Source organism: Sarcophilus harrisii, chromosome 4 (assembly GCF_902635505.1).
Source record: "Sarcophilus harrisii chromosome 4, mSarHar1.11, whole genome shotgun sequence".
Taxonomy (NCBI): Eukaryota; Metazoa; Chordata; class Mammalia; order Dasyuromorphia; family Dasyuridae; genus Sarcophilus; species Sarcophilus harrisii.
Window position 1 is genome coordinate 200,338,762 of NC_045429.1, and position 24,274 is coordinate 200,363,035.

At 33.6% G+C, this 24,274-nt stretch overlaps 1 pseudogene; it reads left to right on the top strand.

Moving 5' to 3' along the window:
- The first annotated feature begins 23,242 nt into the window (after window positions 1–23,242).
- LOC100924676 overlaps window positions 23,243–24,274 on the top strand; it is a 72,534-nt pseudogene continuing 71,502 nt past the window's right edge.

Genomic DNA, 24,274 nt, shown 5'->3' on the forward strand with positions numbered 1-24,274 from the left:
TTGAAGCTGGACTGTGAGAGTGAGAATGAGTATGCCCTTCAAGTTCACTTAACTCCTCATGCCCTCTAGTGATATCCATTAATCTCTGCTTTCTCTTCCTCTTTTTCCTCATAGTTGTTCATCTGGCTGTTCTTAAAATTTTTCTTTTTTCTATAACTTGTGGGATTCTTTAAGGCCAATTTTATTAAGTTGTACATATAGAATGTTTCCTTAGAAATCGAATCAGGACCTTTATCATTATAATATTCACATAGCGGATCTACTAGTTTCCAATTATCTGCCTCTATTTTATCTTCCTTGAATAACCAAAGGGACGTGCATTCTAATGTATCCATGAATCCATCAATCTGCTCCCAAGTTACAATCAAACCTTGACTCTTAATTAGTCTAAATATGCTTCTTGTAGATCTCCCTCTGAGTGGGGTTGGGGGTAGGGATAGGAGTGGATGAGAATCTTTTCCTAATATCTGCCCCATTTCAGCTAGAAAATGAGAGTTACTAGTTTAGCTCTTAACAAAGTAAGTTCCCTGTTTGTCTATTAAAATACTCACCTTATTTGCTGGTCACTGGGACTTCTTCAGTGAAATTAGGGTCCTTGCCCCACATTGAGTGCCAAAATATTAAGTCCAAGCTAGCTCCCTGGAGGCCTCAGGATGAGCCAGAGTCAGGATAAATTAAAGTACTTGGTCTTTAGGGGAAGAAGAAAAAGAAGCAGACAAATTGCCAGGAGTTTTGCCAAAGATCTCTTCTCCATTCTAGAGTCCAGAATCTCCACCTTTCTCCTTGTCCTGCTGCCAAGGGAAATCTGGTCTTTCTCACCCCACTCTCTAATCCTTGCCTATGGTTATCTTTACACCAAACACTGAGTAAGAACCAAAACAGTGGGAAGAGCCATTTGTCCAAAACATAAGCTAATAGAGTTATTGTCTCACATTGAATAGGTAATTAGTCTTAAGGGCTCAGTTGTCTGATTGAAGCACATCTTTTTCAGAGTTTCTGCCCTTTACATTTATGGTCTTCAAAATATTAATCAGCATCTAAAATTACTTCATATATTAAGGGATTTTACCTTAATTTCAATTAGGCAAAAAAACATTAATTACATTTTACAAAAAGTGTGTTTACTAATATGATATAGTAAGAACCACAGTGTAACGACCTCCCAAGACAAAGCCACACTTTCTTCTATTACTTTGCTTTTTGGGAAAAGTTGGTTTAAATAAAGATGTTTCTAAAACTTTTTTTCTCCCACCTGGTTCACTTCTAAGTACATAAAAATAGTTGTACAAGTTATTCTTTTAAAAAAGTATAATCAGTGTCTTGACCATTGATTGGGTCAAGCAGTTTTTTCAAACCTCCACAAGTCTTGGTTGATGTAGCCATTGGGAAAATTTATAACTGATGCCAATAGCTAGTTTTTAAGATGTTTTGATGCTCATGGGTTCATTAATTTTTCAGTTCTGTTTTTAATACTCATTCAAATGAATTCATGAAATATGAAACATAAAAACACAGGAGAGACAGCAACACATTGCCTTTGGGTAGAGAAAGCAAACGGCCATAGATAGGCAATAGACTACTGGCACCGTCAGTACCTCTCCATCTTCCTAACTCAGAGGTTTACAGTAGTTATTGCCTTTCTTTCCAGCAGAAGTTTTTTTTTTTTTTTCCTTCTCCAAATTTATGTATGTAGATTCATTTTCAGCTAAGTTGCTAAATAAATAGGCTCCCCCTCCCCTGAAGTATATTGACAATTCAGACAAAGTATATTTGCAGCTTCTCTGAAACAGATATGGGAAGATGATTATATTATGCATTTATAGAAGTATGTTCATCAAACCCCCAAGAAGATTGGTATCAATAAAAGCATATTAACCATCCCTTTAAATGCAGGGTCCTCACTGGCCTTTCCACCATTGCATTTATATCATTATCAAACAATCATCTTTCACTCTGCCAAACCTAAGTAAAAGCCCTCTTGTAAGAAATATGTATAATTAAGCAAAACAAATCATTATATTTACTATTTCTGAAAATATTATTTACATGTAAAGGAAAGAGATGGGTATATATTTCATAAGTCTTTTTGAAGTCATGACTGGATATTGCAATAGTCAGGTTTTGAAGTATAATAAAATTCCTTCCTCTCACATTATTATTTCTGTGATTAGTTAACTTGTTTTCCTGGTTCAGTTTACTTTACTATGATTTCATAAAGCTCTTGTAACATTTCTCTGAAGCAATAATATTCATTTTTTTTCTTGTGGCACAATAAAACAATATTATCATTGACATGTGACATTTCTTCATTTATTCTTCAATTGATCAGAATCTGGTTTGTTTCAAGTACTTTACTACAATAAAAAGTGTTCTTATAAATACTTCTATATTTAAAGATTCTTATTTTTCTATGGATATATGGTTTATAATAGTAGTTCCTTAATAGTCTGAATGAACAAATTAATGAAATGCACTTATTAAATGCTTATTCTGTCCAATAATGTAGGTTTACCACAACATCATATGTAGAAATGCTGATAGATACTCATAACTGAACACATTTATATATTTGTATGTATATACATTCACATATAATATGTGCTTATACAGATACACAACACACCCACACATTCTTCTCTTATTAGAAGTTAAACTCCTTGAATGCAGTGACTGGATGTAGGCATTTTCTGTCCAAAGATTATTGGGATTGTTTTGAATCACTGAACCACTGAGAAGAACTAATTCTTTTATAGTTGATCATTGCACAATTTTGCAGTTATGACTTACAATGTATTTCTGTTTATTCTTGTTTTACAATATACATCTTTCCAAGCCGTATTCATACTTTCTTATAGAATAATCATATTCTATTATCTTCATATACAACAACTTCTTTAGCCATTCCCTAAATGATGGCAACCTACTTCTTTTCCAATTCATTGTGAACACAAAAAGAACTACTACAAACATTTTTGGACATGTGGGTCCTTTTCCCTCCTTCATGATTTCCTTGGGATACAGACCCAGTAATGGCACTGCTGGGTGAAAGATTATGTAGCATAGATCCAGACTTCTCTCCAGAATGAATGGATCATTTCACAACTCCACCAAAAATGCAGTGTCCCAGTTTTCCCACATCCCCTCCAACAATAATCATTATCTTTTCCTGTCATCTTAGCCAATCTAAGAGTTGTGAGTTGTTTTAATTTGCATTTCTTTAATCAACAGTGATTTAGAGAATTTTTTCATATGATTATAGATGGCTTTAATTTTATCATCTGAAAATTGTCTGTTCATATCCTTGTGAATTCATCAATTGAGGAATGACTTGTATTCCTATAAATTTGACATGAAACATTTATCAGAAACACTGGCTGTAAAGATTTTTATGAGCTTTGTATTTCCCTTTTAATCTTATTTCTGTTGGTTTTGTTTGTGTAAAAAGTACTTAATTTAATGTAATCAAAGTTGTCCATTTTGCATTTTATAATGTTTCCTAATTCTTTTTTGGTCATAAATTGTTTCCTTCTCCAAATGATAAATTATCCCTTGCTTTCCAAATTTGTTTTAGGTATCTTTTTTTATGCTCAAATTATGTAATTATTTTGACCCAATTCTGTTTTGGGGTATTAGATGTAGGTCTATGCAAATTTCTGCCATATTTTCCAGTTTTCTCAGCAATTTTTGTCAAATAGCAATTTCTTCTAGAAGTTGGAGTTTTTTTGGGAGGGGTGTTATTAAATATTAGATTACTATAGACCTTGATTATTTTTCACATGTATCTAATCTATTCCACTGATCCACTAGTCTATTCCTTATCCAGTTTCAAATGGTTTTGATGACTTCTGCTTTATGGTTTAATTTTAGGTTTGGTACTGTTAAACCACCATCCTTTGTAATTTTTTTTTCATTAATTCCCTTGATATTCTTAACCTTTTGTTCTTCCAGAAAATTTTTATTATTTTTTTCTAGTTCAATAAAATATGTTTTGGCAGTTTGATTAGCATGGCACTGAACATGAAGATAAATTTAGGGAGAATTGTTATTTTTATTTTTTCTCATAAGCAATTAATATTTTTTCCATTTATTTAGATCTAGCTTTATTTGTGTGAGAAATGTTTTGTAATTGTATTCATGTAATTCTTGGAATTATATTAGCAAATAGGCCCACAAGTATTTTATTTTGTCTACAGTTATTTTAAATGAAATTTCTGTTTTGATTTCTTGCTGATGGGCTTTGTCAGTATTTATTTGTGTGGGTTTATTTTATATCCTGCAACTTTGTTAAAGCTGTGAATTGTTTGCAGTAGGTTTGGGGGAGATTTTCTATGATTTGCAAAGAGTGATTGTTTTATTTCTTCATTGCCTATTCTAATTATTTTAATGTCTCTTACTTTTTTTAATGCTAAAGCCAACATTTCTAAGGCAATGAATATTAGTGCTGATAACGGTTTTATGCCTGATCTTATTGGGAATGTGCCCAGCTCCTCTCCATTAAAAATAGTTTCTGTGATTGGTTTTAGATATATACTGCTTATTATTTTAAGGAATACTTCCTATATCCCTATGCTCTCTAGTGTTTTTTTTTTTTTTTTAAGGAATAGGTGCTGTATTATTTCAAAAGCTTTTTCTGCATCTATTGAGATCATCAAATAATTTCTGTTGATTTTGTTAGTGATATCATTGAGTATGGTAATAGTTTTCCTAATATTGAACCAGTACTGTATTCCTGGAATAAATCCCATTTGAACAAAGTTTATTATCCTGCTGATCAATTGCTGTAATCTTTTGGATAATATTTTATTTGAATTCTTTAAATCAATATTCATTATAGAGATTAGTCTATAATTTTCTTTCTTTGTTTTGGCTCTAACTGGTTCATGTATCAATACCATATTTGTAATATAGAAGCAACTTGGCACTGATCCTTTTTTACTTAGTTTTCCAAATAATTTACATAGTATTAAAATTAATTGTTCTTTAAAAGTTCCATAGAACCCAGAGAAAGAACCATGAGAGCAGAGGGTGAAACACAGCATAGCATTTTCAGTCTCTCTGTTATTATTTGCTTGCTTTTGTTTCTTTTCTCTCAGTTTTTCTTTTTCTTCCTTCTTGATCTGATTTTTCTTGCACAACCACATGGCTGTGTGAATATGTATAAACATATTGGATGTGGCATGTATTTTGGCATATTTGGCATATATTGGACTGCCTGCTGGGTGGGGAAGATGTGGAGAAGAAGGGGAAATTTTACAGCAGGGGTTTATGCGAGAATCAATGTTGAAAAAATTTCACATGCATATACTTTATGAATAAAAAGCTTTAATTAAAAAAAAAAGTTTGGTAGAATTCATTTATGAATCCATCTGGCCCTGGAGAATTTTTCTTAGGGAGTTCATTAATGTATTGTTCAATTTCTTTTTTCTAAAATGGAATTTTTTTAGTAATTTATTTCCTCTTTTGTTAATCTGAGCGATTTATAATTTTGTAAATATTAATGCATTAGACTTGCTGCTGTACAGTTGAGCAAAATAGCTCCTAATTATTACTTTAATCTCTGTCATTGGTAATAAGTTCACCTTTTCCAATTTTGAAGTTGGTGATTTGATTTTTCTTTTCTTTTTCTAATCAAATAAATGAAAAAAATTATCTATTTTATTGGTTTTTTCATAAAAGCCACTTTTAGTTTTATTTGTTACTTCAATAATTTTCTTAGTCTCAATTTAATTTCTCCTTTCAGTTTCAAAATTTCTAACTTGGTATTTAATTGAGGATTTTTAATGTGTTCGTTTTCTAGCTTTTTAATTGTATGCCCAATTCACTGATCTCTTCTTTCTCTATTTTATTTATTTCTTTTTATTATAGCTTTTTATATACAAAGACATATGCATGGGCAATTTTACAACATTGACCTTTGCAAAAACTTCTGTTTCAACGTTTTCCCTTCTTCCCTCTACCTCCTCCGCAAAATGGCAGGTAGTCCCATACATGTTAAAGATGTTAAAGTATATGTTAAATACATTTTATGTATATCTCTATTTTATTTATGTACTTATTTAAAGATATAAAACTTTCCCTAAGATCTAATTTCCATGCATCCCATAGGTTTTCATATATTGTCTCATTATTCTCATTCTCTTGGATGAAATTATGGATTATTTCTGTAATTTCTTGTTTGACCCATTCATTTTTTATAATTAGATTATTTAATTTCCAATTGTTTTTTAGTCTATCTTTACTTGGCCCTTTCACATATTATTTTGATTGCACTGTTGTCTGAAAACAAAACATTTACAATTTTTACCTTTTGTGAAGATTTTATTCCCTAAAACATGCTCAGTACAATGTACTACCAAGAAAAAGGCAGATTCCTTTCTGTATATATTCATTTTTCTCCAGGGGTCTATTATATCAAGTTTTCTAGGATTCTATTAACCTCCTAGGTGCTTTCTGGTTTACTTTGTTCTTATATTTCTTTGATACTGAGAGGAGAAGAGATTGAGTCCCTCAATAGGGGGACCTCTTTCTAGAAATTTCTCTAGGAATTTGGTGACTCTACCACTTGATACATATAAATTTAGTGTCTTTACTACTTCACTGTTTAAGGCACTCTTTTAAAATATTTTTAATTGTTAAATTTATATTTTATTTTATTTATTATATTATTATTATTATAGCTTTTTTATTTACAAAACATATGCATGGGTAATTTTTCAACACTGACCCTTGCAGTGTTCCAAAATTTGTTCCAAACTTTCCCCTCTCCTCCCATTCTCTCCCTAAGATGGCAGGTATTCCAAAACACGTTAAAATGTATGTTAAATCCGGAGGTGGAGCCAAGATGGCAGAGAAGACACACGCGACTTTCTAAGCTCTTCTCTTACCCTCTTTATCAATATTATATCCAGCCTCAAAAATAGTCTTGACTGCTACAATTCGTAAAGATAAGAAGTAGAACAACTCACTGGTCGAAGAAAATCTGCAGCCTCACCAAAAAAGGTTGGTTCCGGGGCCAGGGGGGAGATCGGCGCAGACTGGGAGAGAAATTAGGTTCCAAGGAGAGTCTCAAACCAAGGATGAAGGCACAGATCTCAGCACAAGCCCGCAGCCCCAACCCGCAGTACGGGCTTTTCCTTGGGGCAGTTGTGATCCTGCACGGCAGGAGGACGCAGCCGGGGTTAGCCTCCAATCTGCACAGTGGGGAGCTCAGCTTGGGGCCATAGAGCTTTTCCAGGGCCGATTTGCATTGGGCAGAGACACTGGGGCAGAGTTCAGGGCAGTTTGCGGTCTGCGGTCTGCCGTCTGTGGTCTGCGGTCAGCTGCTAATACTCACAGTCCCACAAGAGACTCCGGCCTGGGGCAGTGACACTTTCACCCCTTACTCTCTAGCCGAGGGCAATCGCTAACCCACTCAGCCCTACTAAGCAGTTTGATAGCTCGGCCAGTGCTGAATCCACTTCCTGTTGGGGGAAGGGAAAACTCTCACTCGGAGCACTCCCATACCTCGGAGCCGGAAATCGGTTTACATCTTTTCCTGCTCTGCAGAGGAAGCTGCTAACCCCCTTGCCTAGGAGACCTACCCTAAAGGCTTTGAAACATGAATAAAAAGATGAAAAGAATGATCGACAGCTTCTATGCAGAAAAGAGCAGATCAGCAAACCTGAAGAGACCTCAAACAGCAAAAATGCATCAGACTGTCCTCCTCTACATGATGCTCTCATAGAAGAGACCATTAAAAGTCTCAAAAGAGAGTTAGAAGATAAATGGGGAAAGGAAAGAGAAGCCTTACAAGAGAGCAACAACTTCCTGAAATACGAACTGGAAAAATGTAAAAAATCTCAGGAAAGTAAGAATTGTGAATTGGAAAAAATAAAGAATTCACTAGAAAGTAGGATTTGTGAATTAGAAAGAAAAAGAACTCATGAAGAAAGTAGGATCCGTGAATTGGAAAAGACGAAGAACCGCAAGAAAGTAGGATCCTGTGAATTGGAAAAGAAATAATTCACTAAAAAAAATTAGTGAAATGGAAAAAATTCCACAGACCAAACAATACATTTAAAAACCAATTGGACATATACAGAAAGAAGTAAAAAGCTAATGAAGAAAATAATTCTTTTAAAAATTAGAACTGAATAAATAGAAACTAATGATTCATTGAGACAGCAAGAATCAGTCAAGCAAAACAAAAAATGACAAACTGGAAAAAACCATGAATTATCTACTTGCAAAACGACAGACTTGAGAAAATAGATCTAGGAGAGATAATCTGAGGATTATTGGACTTTCTGAAAACTATGATGAAAAAAAGAGCCTAGATACTATTTTACAAGAAATCATCAAAGACAACTGCCCAGATGTAATAGAATCAGAAGGTAAAATAGGCATTGAAAGAATTCATCGAACACCTTCTGAAAGAAACCCTAAAATAAAAACCCCAAGGAATATTGTGGCAAAATTTCAGAACTATCAGATTAAGGAAAAATTTACAAAGCAGCGAAAAAAAACATTTAAATACCGAGGTGCCACAATAAGGATCACCCAAGATCTGGCTGCCTCTACATTAAAGGAAAGAAGGGCCTGGAATATGATATTCCGAAAGGCACAAGAACTTGAGATGCAGCCAAGAATAAACTACCCAGTAAGCTGGAGCATTTTCTTCCAGGAAGAAGATGGACATTTAATGAAACAAATGAATTCCATTTGTTTCTGAAGAAAAAACCACAACTAAACAAAAACTTGGTCTCCAATCATAGAACTCAAGAGATGCAGAAAAGGTAAAAATAACTCTTGAGAATTATATTTCTGTTGTGGATATACAAAAAGAATACATGTATAATTTGATTGTACTGATATAACATAAAAAAGGGAAGTAGATATGGAAAAGGGATGATGGCAGAATAAGGTGGGAAGGAGGGATAAAAAGAGGGAAACCACATCCCACAAAGAGGCTAAAGAAACTTATCATATCTGAGGGAATTTAGAGAGGGAGGAACATTGTGTGAATCTTACTCTCATCAGAGTTGGCTCAAAGAAAAAATAATTGACATTTGTTTTAGAGAAAATTCTCTCTCGCCTCATTAAAAACGGGGGAGAGGAAAAGGGACAAAAAGAGTAATAAGGGAAGGAAGGGAATGACTCAAAGGGGGAGGGAGGGATTATAAAGAGGATAAGTTTCGTGATACAAGAGGGGTACATAACTTTAAAAGGGGGAAAGAGGGTTGGGGGTGGCAAGAATAAGTAAAGCACAATCTGGGGTTATTAGGATGGCAGGAAATACAGATTTAGTAATTCTAACCGTAAATGTGAATGGGATGAACTCCCCCATAAAGAGGAGGCAGATAGCAGACTGGATCAAAAATCAGAACCCTACAATATGTTGTTTACAAGAAACACATTTAAAGCAGGGAGATACATATAGAGTAAAGGTAAAGGCTGGAGCAAAATCTATTATGCTTCAGGTGAAGTCAAAAGAGGGTAGCCATCCTTATCTCAGATCTAGCAAAAGTAAAAATTGATCTAATTAAAGAGATGAAGGAAAACTACATCCTGCTAAAGGGTAGCATGAACAACGAAGCAATATCAATATTAAACATATATGCACCAATTGGTATGGCACTCAACTTCCTAAAGGAGAAATTAAGAGCTTTGCAAGAAGAAATAGACAATAAAACTTTAATAGTAGGAGATCTCAACCTTGCACTCTCAGAATTAGACAAATCAAACCACAAAACAAATAAGAAAGAAATTAAAGAAGTAAATAGAATATTAGAAAAATTATGTATGTTGGATCTTTGGAGAAAATTGAATGGAGATAGAAGGGAATATACTTTCTTTTCAGCAGTTCATGGAAGCTATTCAAACATTGACCATATATTAGGACATAAAGACCTCAAAATTAAATGCAAGAAAGCAGAAATAGTAAATGCTTTCTTTCAGATCATGATGCAATAAAAACTACATTCAACAAAAAGTTAGGGGGAAATAGACCAAAAAGTAATTGGAAACTAAACAATCTCATCTTAAAGAATGATTATATTATAGATACAATTAATAATTTCACTCAAGATAATGACAATGATGAGACATCATACCAAAATTTGTGGGATGCAGCCAAAGCGGTAATAAGAGGGAATTTTATATCCTTAGAGGCTTACTTGAATAAAACAGAGAAAGAAAAGATTAATGAATTGGGCTTGCAACTAAAAAAAACAAAAAAACAAATTAAAAACCCCCAATCAAATACTAAATTGGAAATTCTAAAATTAAAAGGAGAAATTAAAAATATTGAAAGTAAAAAAACTATTGAACTAATTAATAAAACTAAGAGTTGGTTCTATGAAAAAGCCAATAAAATAGATCAGCTTTTGGTAAATCTGATTAGAAAAAGGAGGGAGGAAAATGAAATTAGTAGTCTTAAAAATGAAAAGGGAGAATTTTCCACCAACGAAGAGGAAATTAGAGAAATAATAAGGAGTTATTTTGCTCAACTTTATGCTAATAAATTTGATAACCTAAGTGAAATGGATGACTACCTCCAAACATACAGACTTCCCAGACTAACAGAGGAGGAAGTAAATTGCTTGAATAGTCCCATTTCAGAAAAAGAAATAGAACAGGCAATTAAACAACTCCCTAAGAAAAAATCCCCATTACCAGATGGATTTACATGTGAATTTTACCAAACATTTAAAGAACAATTGTCCCCATTGCTATATAAATTATTTGATAAAATAGGGAATGAAGGGTCCTACCAAATTCCTTCTATGACACAGACATGGTACTGATACCTAAACCAGGTAGGCTGAAAACAGAGAAAGAAAATTATAGACCAATCTCCCTAATGAATATTGATGCTAAAATCTTAAATAAGATATTAGCAAAAAGACTACAGAAAATCATCTCCAAGATAATACACTATGATCAAGTAGGATTTATACCAGGAATGCAGGGCTGGTTCAATATTAGGAAAACTATCAATATAATTGGCAATGTTAATAACCAAATTAACGAAAAACATATGATCATCTCAATAGATGCAGAAATAGCATTTGATAAAATCCAACATCCATTGCTATTAAAAACACTTGAGAGTATAGGAATAAATGGACTTTTCCTTAATATAATCAGCAGCATCTATTTAAACCATCAGTAAGCATCATATGTAATGGAGACAAACTGCAACCATTCCCAATAAGATCTGGAGTGAAACAGGGTTGCCCACTATCACCATTACTATTTAATATTGTATTAGAAACGCTAGCTATAGCAGTAAGAGCTGAGAAAGAGATTAAAGGAATAAGAATAGGCAATGAGGAAGCCAAATTATCACTCTTTGCCGATGACATGATGGTATACTTAGAGAACACCAGAGATTCTGCTAAAAAGTTATTAGAAATAATCCACAACTTTAGCAAAGTTGCTGGTTATAAAATAAACCCACATAAGTCATCAGTATTCTTATATATCACTAACAAAATCCAACAGTCAGAGTTACAAAGAGAAATTCTATTTAAAGTAACTACTGATAATATAAAATATTTAGGAATCTATCTGCCAAGGGAAAATCAGAAACTTTATGAGAAAACTTACAGACCACTTTTCACACAAATTAAGTTTGAGCTAACCAATTGGAAAAATATTAAATGCTCTTGGATAGGGCGAGCAAATATAATAAAGATGACAATATTACCTAAATTAATCTATTTTTTTAGCGCTATACCAATCAGACTCCCAAAAAACTATTTTAATGACCTAGAAAAAATAACAACAAAGTTCATATGGAAAAACAAAAGGTCAAGAATTTCAAGGGAATTATTGAAAAAAAAATCAAATGATGGTGGCTTAGCTGTACCAGATCTAAAATTATATTATAGAGCAGCAGTTACGAAAACTATTTGGTATTGGCTAAGGAATAGATTAGTTGATCAGTGGAATAGATTAGGTTCAAGGGATAAAACAGTCTACAAATATAGCAACCTAGTCTTTGACAAACCAAAGATCCCAGCTTTTGGGATAAGAACTTACTGTTTGATAAAAATTGCTGGGCAAATTGGAAACTAATATGGCAGAAACTAGGCATTGATCCATACTTAACGCCATACACCAAGATAAGGTCAAAATGGGTTCATGACCTAGGCATAGAGAATGAAATTATTAATAAATTAGAGGAAGATAGGATAGTTTACCTCTCAGACCTGTGGAAGGGGAAGGTCTTTATGACCAAAGCAGAACTAGAGATCATTACTGATCACAAAATAGAAAATTTCGATTATACCAAACTGAAAAGTTTTTGTAGCCAAACAAAACTAATGCAGACAAGATTAGAAGGAAGCAATAAACTGGGAAAATATTTTTACAGTCAAAGGTTCTGATAAAGGCCTCATTTCCAAAATATATAGAGAATTAACTCTAATTTATAAAAATCAAGCCATTCTCCAATTGAAAAATGGTCAAAGGATATGAACAGACAATTCTCAGATGAAGAAATTGAAACTATTTCTAGTCATATGAAAAGATGCTCCAAGTCATTATTAATCAGAGAAATGCAAATTAAGACAACTCTAAGATACCACTACACACCTGTCAGATTGGCTAAGATGACAGGAAAAATAATGATGATTGTTGGAGGGATGTGGGAAAACTGGGACATTGATGCATTGTTGGTGGAGTTGTGAACGAATCCAACCATTTTGGAGAGTAGTTTGGAACTATGCTGAAAAAGTTATCAAACTGTGCATACCCTTTGATCCAGTAGTGTTACTACTGGGATTATATCCCAAAGAGATTATAAGAAGGTGAAAGGGACCTGTATGTGCACGAATGTTTGTGGCAGCCCTTTTCGTAGTGGTTAAAACTGGAAACTGAATGGATGTCCATCAGTTGGAGAATGGTTGAATAAATTGTGGTATATGAAAATTATGGAATATTACTGTTCTGTAAGAAATGACCAACAGGATAATTTTAGAAAGGCCTGGAGAGACTTACATGAACTGATGCTGAGTGAAATGAGCAGGACCAGGAGATCATTATATACTTCAACAACAATACTATATGATGACCAGTTCTGATGGATCAGCCCATCCTCAGCAACGAGATCAACCAAATCATTTCTAATGGAGCAGTAATGAACTGAACTAGCTATGCCCAGAAAAGAACTCTGGGAGATGACTAAAGACCATTACATTGAATTCCCAATCCCTATATTTATGCACACCTGCATTTTTGATTTCCTTCACAAGTTAATTGTACAATATTTCAGAGTCTGATTCTTTTTCTACAGCAAAATAACGTTTTGGTCAGGTATACTTAATGTTTATCTAATTTATATTTTAATATAATTAACATCTACTGGTCATCCTGCCATCTAGGGAGGGGGGTGGGGGGTAAGAGGTGAAAAATTGGAACAAGAGGTTTGGCAATTGTTAATGCTGTAAAGTTACCCATGTATATATCCTGTAAATAAAAGGCTATTAAATAAAAAAAAAGAAATATTTTCAGGGGGGAAAATATATATATATGTTAAATCCAATATATGTATTCATATCCATAGTTATCTTGCTTCACAAGAAAAATAATATAGAAAGAGAAAAAAAAAAACCTGGGAAGGAAAAAAAAATGTAAGCAAACACAGAAAGAGTGAAAACACTATGTTGTGGTCCACATCCAATTCCCACAGTCCTCTTTCTGTGTGTTAATGGCTCTCTCCATTACTGAACAAGTGGAACTGGCCTGAATCAATTCATTGTTGAAGAGAGCTATGTCCCTCAGAATTGATCATCATATAGATTTGTTGTTGCCATGTATAATGATCTCCTGGTTCTGCTCATTTCACTTAGAATCAGTTCATGTAAGTCTTTCCAGGCCTCCCTGAAATAATCCTATTGGTCATTTCTTATAGAAAAATAATATTCCAAAACTTTCATATTTCATAATTTATTCAACCATTCTTCAATTAATGGGCATCCATTCAGTTTCCAGTTTCTAGACACTACAAAAAGGACTGCTACAGACATTTTTTGCACATGTGAGTCCTTTTCCCTTTTTTAAGATCTCTTTGGGATGTAAGTCCAGAAGTAAAACTGCTGGGTCAAAGAGTATGCAAAGTTTGATACCTTTTTTGAGTACAGTTCCAAAATGCTTTCTAGAATGGTTGAATTCATTCACAGTTCCACCAACAATGTATTAGTATCCCAGTTTACCAACGTCCCCTCCAATATACATCATTATCTTTTCCTATCATCTTAGTCAATCTGACAGGTGTGTATCAGTGTCTCAAAGTTGTCTTAATCTTCATTTCTCTGATCAGTAGTGATTTGGAGCACCTTTTCATATGACCAGAAATAGTTTCAATTTTTCATCTGAAAATTGCCTGTTCATATCCTCTGATCATTTATCAATTGGAGAATGGCTTGAACTATAATAAATTTGACTCAATTCTCTATATATTTTGGAAATGAGGCCTTGATCAGAATTTTTGAACATAAAAATGTTTTCCTAGTTTATTGCCTTCCTTCTAAACTTGTCTGCATGTTTTGTTTGTAGAAAAACTTTTTAACTTAAGGTAATAATAAATTTATCTATTTTGTGATCATTAATGACCTCTAGTTCTTCTTTGGTCACAAATTCCTTCCTCCTCCACAGGTCAGAGAGGTAAAGTTAAGTATGTTAAGTATGGGTCAATGCTTAGTTTCTGCTGTACTGGCTTCCAATTTTCCCAGCTGTTTTTGTCACATAGTGAATTCTTATCCCCAAAGCTGGGGTCTTTGGGTTTGTCAAACACTAGATTGTTATAATTATTGACTACTTTGTCCTGTGAACCTAACCTTTTCTCCTGATCAACTAGTCTATTTCTTAGCTAATATCAAATGGTTTTGATGACCACTGCTTTATAATATCGTTTTAAATCCAGTATAGATAGACCACCTTCATTTTATTTTTTTTTCATTAGTTCCCTTGAAATTCTTGACTTTTGTTGTTCCAAATAAATTTTGTTGTTCATTTACTAAGTCAGTAAAATAGTTTCTTGGGAGTCAGATTGATATAGCACTAAATAAATAGATCAGTTTATGTACTATTGTCATCTTTATTGTATTTGCTCCACCTGTCCAAGAGCATTTGACATTTTTCCAATTGTTTAGATTTGACTTTATTTATTTGGAAAGTGTTTTGTATTTTAGCTCATGTAATTCGTGGCTTTCCCTTGGAAGATAGATTCCCAAATATTTTATACTATTGGTCATTATTTTAAATGAAATTTCTCTTTGTATCTCTTGTTGCTGGATTTTCTTAGTGAAGTATAAGAATGCTGATGATTTATGTGGATTTATTTTGTACCCTGCAACTTATCTAAAGTTGTCGATTCTTTATAATAGCTTTTTGGGTGAGTCTGTGGGTTCTCTTTATATATCATCATATCATCTGCAAAGAATGATAATTTGTTTTTTTTTTCATTCTCATTACCTACTCTAATTCATTTAATCTCTTTTTCAACTCATTGCCAAAGCTAGCATTTCTAATACAATATTGAATAGCAATGGTGATAATGGGCCACTTTGTTTCACCCCTGATCTTATTGGGAATAGTTGCAGTTTATCCCCATTACATTGGATGTTTACTGATGATTTTAAATAGATGCTACTTACTGTTTTAAGGAAAAGTCAATTTATTCCTATACTCTTAAGTGTTTTAAATAATAATGGCTGTTGGATTTTATCAAATGCTTTTTATGCATCTATTGAGATGATCATGTGGTGTTTTGTAATTTGGTTATTGATATAGTCAATTATGCAAATAGCTTTCCTAATATTGAACCAGCCCTGCATTCCTGGTATAAATCCTATTTAGTCACTGTGTTTTATCCTGGGGATGATTTTCTGTAATCTCTTTGCCAATATCTTTAAATTATTTATTATTTATTTTGTGGCTTGATTTAGCTAGTAAAATCATTGACAGAACATTGTTGAGATCTCCCATTATTATAGTTTTGCTGTCTATTTCTTCTTGCAGTTCTCTTAACTTTTCCTTTAGAAATGTCTATGCTATACAACTTGGTGCATATATATTTAGTATTGACATTGCTTCATAATCTATGGTACCCTTTAGCAAGATATAGTTTTCTTCCTTATCACTTTTAATTAGATCAATTTTTTCTTTTGCTTGATCTGAGATGAGGATGTCTAACTTTGTTTTTTTTTTTTTTTTTTTACTTCGCCTGAAGCTTTACAGATTCTGCTCCAGCCTTTTACCTTTATTATGTACTACTTATTTACTCTGCCTTAAATGTGTTTCTTGTAAACAACATATTGTGGGATTCTGGTTTTTAATTCTGTCTGCTACCTGCATCACATTTACAGTTAAATCTGCATTTCCTGCCATCTTATTAACCCCAAATTATAGTTTCTCTTTCCTTTTCCTCTTTCCTTGCTCCCTAGTATTTTGCTTATGAGCACTACTTGCCTCAAGTAGTCCTCCCCGTTTAGAGATGCTCCCATTTTCTTATATGTTTCCCTACTATTTCTCTTTTCCTTTCTATTCTAGTCTACTCCTTCCCTTTTCCTCTTTTCCCTCCCACTTTTCTATGAGAGATGTTTCTTGGTGAAACCAAATATATCTAATATTCTTTCTTTGGGCCAAATCTGATGAGAGTAAGATTCAAACAATATTCATCACCCTCCCTTCTTTCACTCAATTATATGTTTTCTTTGCCTCTTCCTGAGATGTAATTTCCCTCATTTTACTTCCACTTTCCCCCCTTTTTTCTGTTACAATCCCCTTTCCATATCTAGTTTCTTTTTTATAACAGTAAAATCAGATTATACATGTTTTCTCAATGTACACCCATAAAAGAAATACAGTTCTCAAGAATTTTTTTTCTTTTTACATTTTTGTGCTTCTCTTGAGTTCTATATTTGGAGGTCAAATTTTTTGTTTAGCTCTGGCATTTTCATCAAAAATACATGGAATTCTCCAGTTTCATTGAATGTCCATCTTCTTCCATGAAAGAAAATGCTCAGTTTAGCAGGGTAATTTATTCTAGGCTGAATTCCAAGAGCCTTTACCTTTTGGAATATCAGATTCCAGTCCCTTTGAGCTTTTAATGAGGAAGTTGCTAGGTCATGAGTAATCCTGACTGTGGCTTCTCAGTATTTGAATTGTTTCTTTCTGGCTGCTTGTAATATTTTTTCTTTAGTTCGATAGTTCTCAAATTTAGCCATGGTATTCCTTCATGTTTTAATTTTGGGATTTCTTTCAGGAGCATCAGTGAATTCTTTCAATGGTCATTTTACTTTCTGTTTCTATGATATCCAAGCAATTCTCTTTGATGATTTCCTGAAAGATAGTGTCTAGGCTCTTTTTTTCATCATCTATTTCAGGAAGACCAATAATTCTTAGATTGTCTCTCCTAGATCTATTTTTCTGGCTCATTGTTTTCCCCATTAGGTATTTAAAACTTTTTTTTTTCATTTTTGGGGGTTTTGTTTGGCTGATTCTTCTTGGGTTTTTGAATCATTCATTTCCATTTGTTTAATGCTGAATTTTAGTGAATTATTTTCTTCATTTACTTTTTTTTATTTCTTTTTGTATTCGTCCAGTTGAATTTTGAATGGGTTGTTTTGTTCTATGGATTTTTTTCCCTTTCACAAATTCTGTTTTTTAAGGAGTTATTTTCTTTTTCCATTTCACAAATTCTGTTTTTAAGGAGTTATTTTCTTTTTCCATTTCACAAATTCTGTTTTTAAGAAATTATTTTGTTTTTCTGTTTCACAAATTCTGTTTTTGTGGAAGTCTCTTTCTTTTTCCGGTTTATCAAATCTATGTTTTAATCAGTTATATGCTTTTTCCATTTCACTATGTCTATTTTGTGTTGCCTTATCCAGACTCTTTGGCAAGGCTTTCATTTCCTTTCCCCATTTTTCCTCTAGTTTTCTTTTAAGATTCTTTCTAAGTTTTTCTAGGAGAACCTTGTGTGATAAGGACAAGGTTATATCACTTTTTAGAGCTTCATCTGGAGACACTCTACCTTTAGATTCTTCAAAGTTTGAAATCTGTTCTTCTCTTTCTCCATAAAAGCTATCAATTGTTAAGAGTCCTCTTTACATTCTTATTCATTTTTTTAAGTTAAGTTAAGGTTTGCCTTTAGGGTGGGAGAGGTTTTTCAAGAGAACACAGATGTGCTGCATCAGTGCTGATTCACTCCTGGTGCTGGGTCTGCCAAGTGGAGTCAGCAATGCCACAGGGTTCTGTGCTGTCTGCCCTGATGTTTGTGGTCAGAGTCTGCACCACTATCCTGAGACTGCACTGCTCTGGGATTCTGAGCTGTCTGCACTAGTGTCTGTGGTCGGCTGCTTGGGGCCTTGCTGTCTCTCTCCCACTTCCAATTGAAACAAACCTACTCTGGTCCATTTACTCCTGCAAACTCTCTGCCCTGGGAGGTCCCATTGCCACACTAAGACTGCTCTGCCCCAGGGCTCTGCTCTGTCTAAGATGGTATTTGTGGTCAGCTGTTTGTGCTTCACTGCCTCTCTCCCAATTCTGATTGAAACAGATCTTTTCTGGTCTGTTTCCTCCCATAAATTCTCTGCCCCAGGACTCTGAGCTGTCTGTGCTGGCATTTGTACTGTTTGCCCTGGCTGCCTCCCTCAAGTTTCCAATTGAAACATAATTTTTTTTGGTGATCTTTGAAATTATCTTCTGCTGATAATTTGTTGCACTCCCAATATTTGTGGGTTCTGCCCATCCAGAGCTAATTCAGAGGCTGGATTTCATAATTATTGTGAGAGAAACATGTGTTATCTCTGCCATCTTGGCTTTGCCCCCCTATTGCTAAATTTCTAAACTTCTATAGCAAAGAGAAAATTTTAAAAAATCAAAGAAAATTCAATTCAAATATTGTGGAGTTACAATTAGAACTTCTCTTAGAATGTGTACTGCCATTTGTTCCAATAAAAAGTGAATCTCTTCTAGATTCCTTAGCTGAACTACTTTAAAAAGTCCCAAATTCAAGGAAGTTTACTTTGAATTGTCAAGAAGTTTTTCTAAGTTGTCTTTGCATTCTTCTTATCCTACACTCTGAGGACAATAACATGATTATTGACATTTATTTCTTAAAGCTTTGTTATGTCTGATGATAGTAATCTATAACTACTAGGCCTATTACTCAATCCTTATCCTTCCACACACATTCCCATTAACATATTAACACAGTGCTATGTTTCAGAATCTTTCTGTTTCTAGAAAATTCTTATTCATCTTTGAATAAACTTTTTTGCATTGCTATCTCTTTCCTTTTTTCTTAGTCTTTGTTCTGAGCTGTGAGGGAGTGGAATAGGAGAAGGGTAGTAGAGTATGGGAAAGGGAAGCAAAAGAGACAGGAAGAATAAGGGTGACTTCATAATTCTAAGTATGTTTAGAGTTGCCTTAACCCAAATTGATACTCTATAAATTGCAGAAATTTTCCTTGTTCTGATAAAACAAAAACAATATGAAGCCCAGCCTTGAGAAACCTCCCTAAATCTGGTTTTCTTATGACAGTACTTCTTGGCAGACATACCCAGAGTAGTTTTCATTGGGGGATAAACTGGAATGAAAAAGAAAAGCAGCTGGATAGAGAGTTCAGGGATAGAGCCAAGATGGAGGAATAAAATCAGGAATCTGTTCAAACTTTCCCAGTTTCCCTCAAAAAACACAAGAAGCCAAGTCTCTGAATATAATCTGACAGAATGAACTACTTTCTGTTTCAAGACAGAGTGAAAAAACTTCAAGAAAGGTCACTTGCTGGGGTGGAAAGGGTGTCCACCCCAGGTCAGACAGACTATGGGAAAGCTGGTGAGAGGGTCTTAATCACAGAAAAACAGCAACTAAGACTCTTAATCCTGACTCAGTAGAGGAACAAACTGGGGTGGGAGGAGGATGCTTCCAGCCTCAGCTCAGCAGGCAAACTCTGGGAAACAAGGGTATTTCCTGAAAAAAAAAAAAAAAAAAGACAAAGGTACCTCCTCCACACACAATGGCACACATTGACAAAACATTCAACCTGGAAAATAGATCCAGAAGATACAATTTAAAAATTACAGGCCTACCTGAAGGCCATGACCAAAAAAAAAAAAAGTCTGGCTAGCATTCTACAAGAGAACATTAAGGAAAACTGCTCCAATATTCTACAAACAGAAGGGTAAATACTCATTGAAAGAATCCATCAGCTCTGAAAAGAGATCCTAATAAAAACAAAACAAAACAAAACAAACAAACAAGGAACATTGTTGTGAAACTCCAAAACTATAGCCTGAAGGAAAAAATTATGTAAGTTGCCAGACAAAAACAATTTAAATACCAAGGAGTAACTCAGAATTACTCTGATCTGGCAGCTTCTATAATAAAGGGCCTAGAAATACCATATTCTGGAAGGCAAAGAACCTGACTTTACAATCAGAGATTGAGTACCCTGTGAGAATCAGCATCATTTTTCAGAGAAGATGGATCTTCAGTGAAGTAAGGGACTTTCAATCGTTTCTATTGAAAAAATCAAAATCAAGTAGAAAAATTAATTTACAGAGGCCTGAAGAGAAGCATATAAATGGGGAAAGTATATATTATATAGGTTAAGTTATTTACATCCCGAGAAAGGAAAACAATACCTGTAACTCTTGCAAAATGTATCTGACACTGGGACAGACAAAGGGGGTATCACATAGATGGAAGCTGTGGTTGTAAATGGACTCCAATGTGATGACATCAAAAAAAGACATTAAGGAGTCAGAAACAGTCTCTATTGGAACAAAAGGAAAGGGGAAGTGTAATGGGACAATTCGCTCTTATGAAAAGGTAGAAAAGATTTATTACAATGGAAGAAGGATGAGCATTGTCTGTAGCTTGATCTCATCAATTTGAACTTTGAGAGGGAATAACAAATTCATTCAGGTGGACACAGAAATTTATCTAACCCTATAAAGAAGTAAGAGGAGAAAGCAGGAAATAAAAGGAGGACAGCTTAGAAGGGAGGGCAGAAATACTAGGGAAAAAGTTAAGAGAGAAAAGATTGATGGAATGCAAGATAGTGAGTTGAATTGGTTTAAAAAACACTAGTAAGGGGGGGGGGGAGGTGATTAGAGGATGAGTAAAAAACCAAAAGATTAAGGATAAGATGGAAAGAAAGAACTAAAGTATATATATATAGAAAAAAATAGGATCAGGGCATACAGAGTTGGTAATTATAACTGTTAAATGTGAATGGGATGAACTCATCTATAAAATGAAAGCAAATAGCAGAGTAGATTAAAAAGCAGAACCCTACAATATGTTATTTACAAGAAACACATTAGACTTAGAGAGACATACAGAGTAAAGGTAAAAGGCTGAATATTAATTTGTTATGCTTCAGATGAAATTAAACAAAACACAAGGGCAGAAATTCTGGTCTCAGAAAAAGCAAACATAAAAATTGATCTTATTAAAAGAAATAAGGAGTAACAATACATCTTGATAAAGTTTACCATAAATAATAAAGTAATAAAGTTACTAAATGTGTATGCACGAAGTGGTAGAGCATACATATTTGTAGAGAAGATTTTAAGCCAGTTACAGGAAGAAATAGACAACAAAGGATTCTAGTGAAACACCTCAACTTTCCCTTCTCAGAATTTGGCAAATCTAACCACAAAATAACCAAGAAAGAAAGTAGGGAGATTATTAGAGTCGTAGAAAACCTACATATAATAAGAGAAAATTAAATAGGAACAGAAAGTAATACTCTTTTCTTTGCAGTACATGGCACCTACATAAAAATTGACCACATATTAGGGCATAAACATGTCACAAGTGCAAAAAAGCAGAAAAAAATAAATGATTCCTCTTCACACTATAGTGCATAAAATTATATTCAATAAAGGAGCAAAATATACTGAAAACCAATCAGAAATAAAATGATGTAATTCTAAAAAATGAGTGGGTTAGACAACATATCACAGAAACAATCCATAATTTCATCCAAGAGAATGACAGTAATGAGATAACATACCAAAACCTAAGGGATGTAGCTAATGCAGTTCTTAGGGGAAATTTTATATCTCCAAATAGCTACATAAATAAAATAAAGAGAAGATCAATGAATTAGGTATGGAACTAAAAAAGCTAGAAAAAGAACAAATTACCCTCCTCAATTAAATACCCAATTAGAAACTTTGAAACTCAAAAGGCGAGATTAACAAAATAGAAATTAAGAAAACTATAGAATTTATAAACAAAACTAAGAATTGGTTTTATGAGAAAAAATAGATAAATCTTTGGTTAATTTGATCAGAAAAAGGAAAAAAAAATCACCAACATCAAAAATGAAAGGGGGGAAACTTACCACCAATCAAAAAGAAACTAAAGAAGCAATTAGGAGATATTTTGCCCATCTCTATGGCAGCAAGTCTGACAATCTAACTGAAATTCATGATTACATATAAAAATATAAACTGTCCAGGTTAACAAAAGAGGAAATAAAATACTAAAATAATCCCATTTTAGAAAAAAATAAATTGAACAAGTCATCAATGAATGTCTTAATAAGAAACCTCCAGAGTTAGATGTATTCATAAGTGAATTCTACCAAACATTTAAAGAACAAACAATTCCAGTACTATGCAAACTGTTTGGAAAAAATAGATAAAAAAGAATACTGCCAAATTTCTTCTATGTCACAAATATGGCACTGAACCTAAACCAGGAAAGACCAAAAAAAAAAAAAAAAAGAAAGAAAGAAAGAAAGAAAGAAAATTACAGATCAATCTCCCTAATAAATATTGAAGCAAAAATTTTAAATAAAATATTATCAAAGAGATCACAGCATTTTATCAGCAAGATAACACACTATGACTAAGTGGGATTTATGTGAGATTTGCAAGGCTGGTTCATTATCAGGAAAACTATTACCATAATTAACAATATCAATTAAAAACTCAAAAAAAATCACATGATAATCTCAATTGATACAGAAAAGCTTTTGAAAAAAAATATAGCACCCATTCCTTTTGAAAACCATATAGAACAGGAGCAGCTAGGTGGCACAGTGGATAGAACACCAGCCCTGAGTCAGGAGAATCTGAGTTCAAATCTGGCCTCAGACACTTAATACTTCCTAGATGTGCGACTCTGGGCAAGTCACTTAACTCCAATTGTCTCAGGGAAAAAAAAAAAAGAAGCAGGAACAAGCAGTAGCAGTGGAAGATAGTTCATGGTGGTGGCAGAACAGATTTAATTTAGTTGAATTTCTGTGGTTGTTGGTTGCTCACTTGTTTCACAGTAATGGAAGCAGCATACTTCTTAGAGGGTACCATGAAGCTGCTGGAGTTTGATTCTTCCAGAAGCAGCCAAACAAAAGCAAATGATCTGGGGAATCTTTGCACCATCACAAGATTTATGTGAGACAAATTTTTGGAGAATATGAATTATTTAATCATAAGTTTGACAAAAACAGTCAAGAGAAAATTATGTATTCAGTAAGAGTGGTATGCTTGTCTCTAAGAGAAATTTCATTTTGAAGATGTGTGCTACCAACCTCTTATTACAAGCCCTGATCCCCTTGTTGGAGCTTGCTAGGGAGAACATTGGGTTTGACTCAGTTTAAAATATATTTTTTTTAATTCTCATAAAAATTTCAGGAAGTATTCCTATCAGAACTGTCCACACAGGAATTTTTAAGAACAAGTAAAATTCCTTAAAGAAAATTTCCCAAATGAAGCAACATATTCTATGTGATAAATGAATTGTGATTGCTGGTATACAATGCATCAATTTACATTGATTTACACGGGCACACTGAATTTCCTAGAGGGTCAGGTTGTTAAGCAGCCAGATCAGACCCAGAAAATTCTGATGAGTGAGCTTAACTCAGTAGTTATTGACTAGTTCTGCATGAAAAAAATGGTGGTATTGTAATGAAGTCTTGGTGTGAGTGGAATTCACCACCTTCTGTCATTGATGCTACAGTATTCAATTCTTATGTGTATTCAATGAATGGAATGAAATAAGATAGAAATTATTTAACTATTCACATCATTACAGCATAAGAATTTTCTTACCTTAATTTTGAAACTAACATAGATTAGAACTTTTATTGATGATCTAGCCAGGAAAGTAACGAAAGTTTTCAATGCTGAAAAATGTATGACCATCTTGTTTCTAAATTAGAGTTCTAAATGTTGCAAGTGTTTTGTTTTGTTTTTTTTTCAGTCCAAATTTTAAAAAGTTTAAATGTCTTGGTAGCCAGATTGTTCAGTTCAGTGATTAGTTCAAT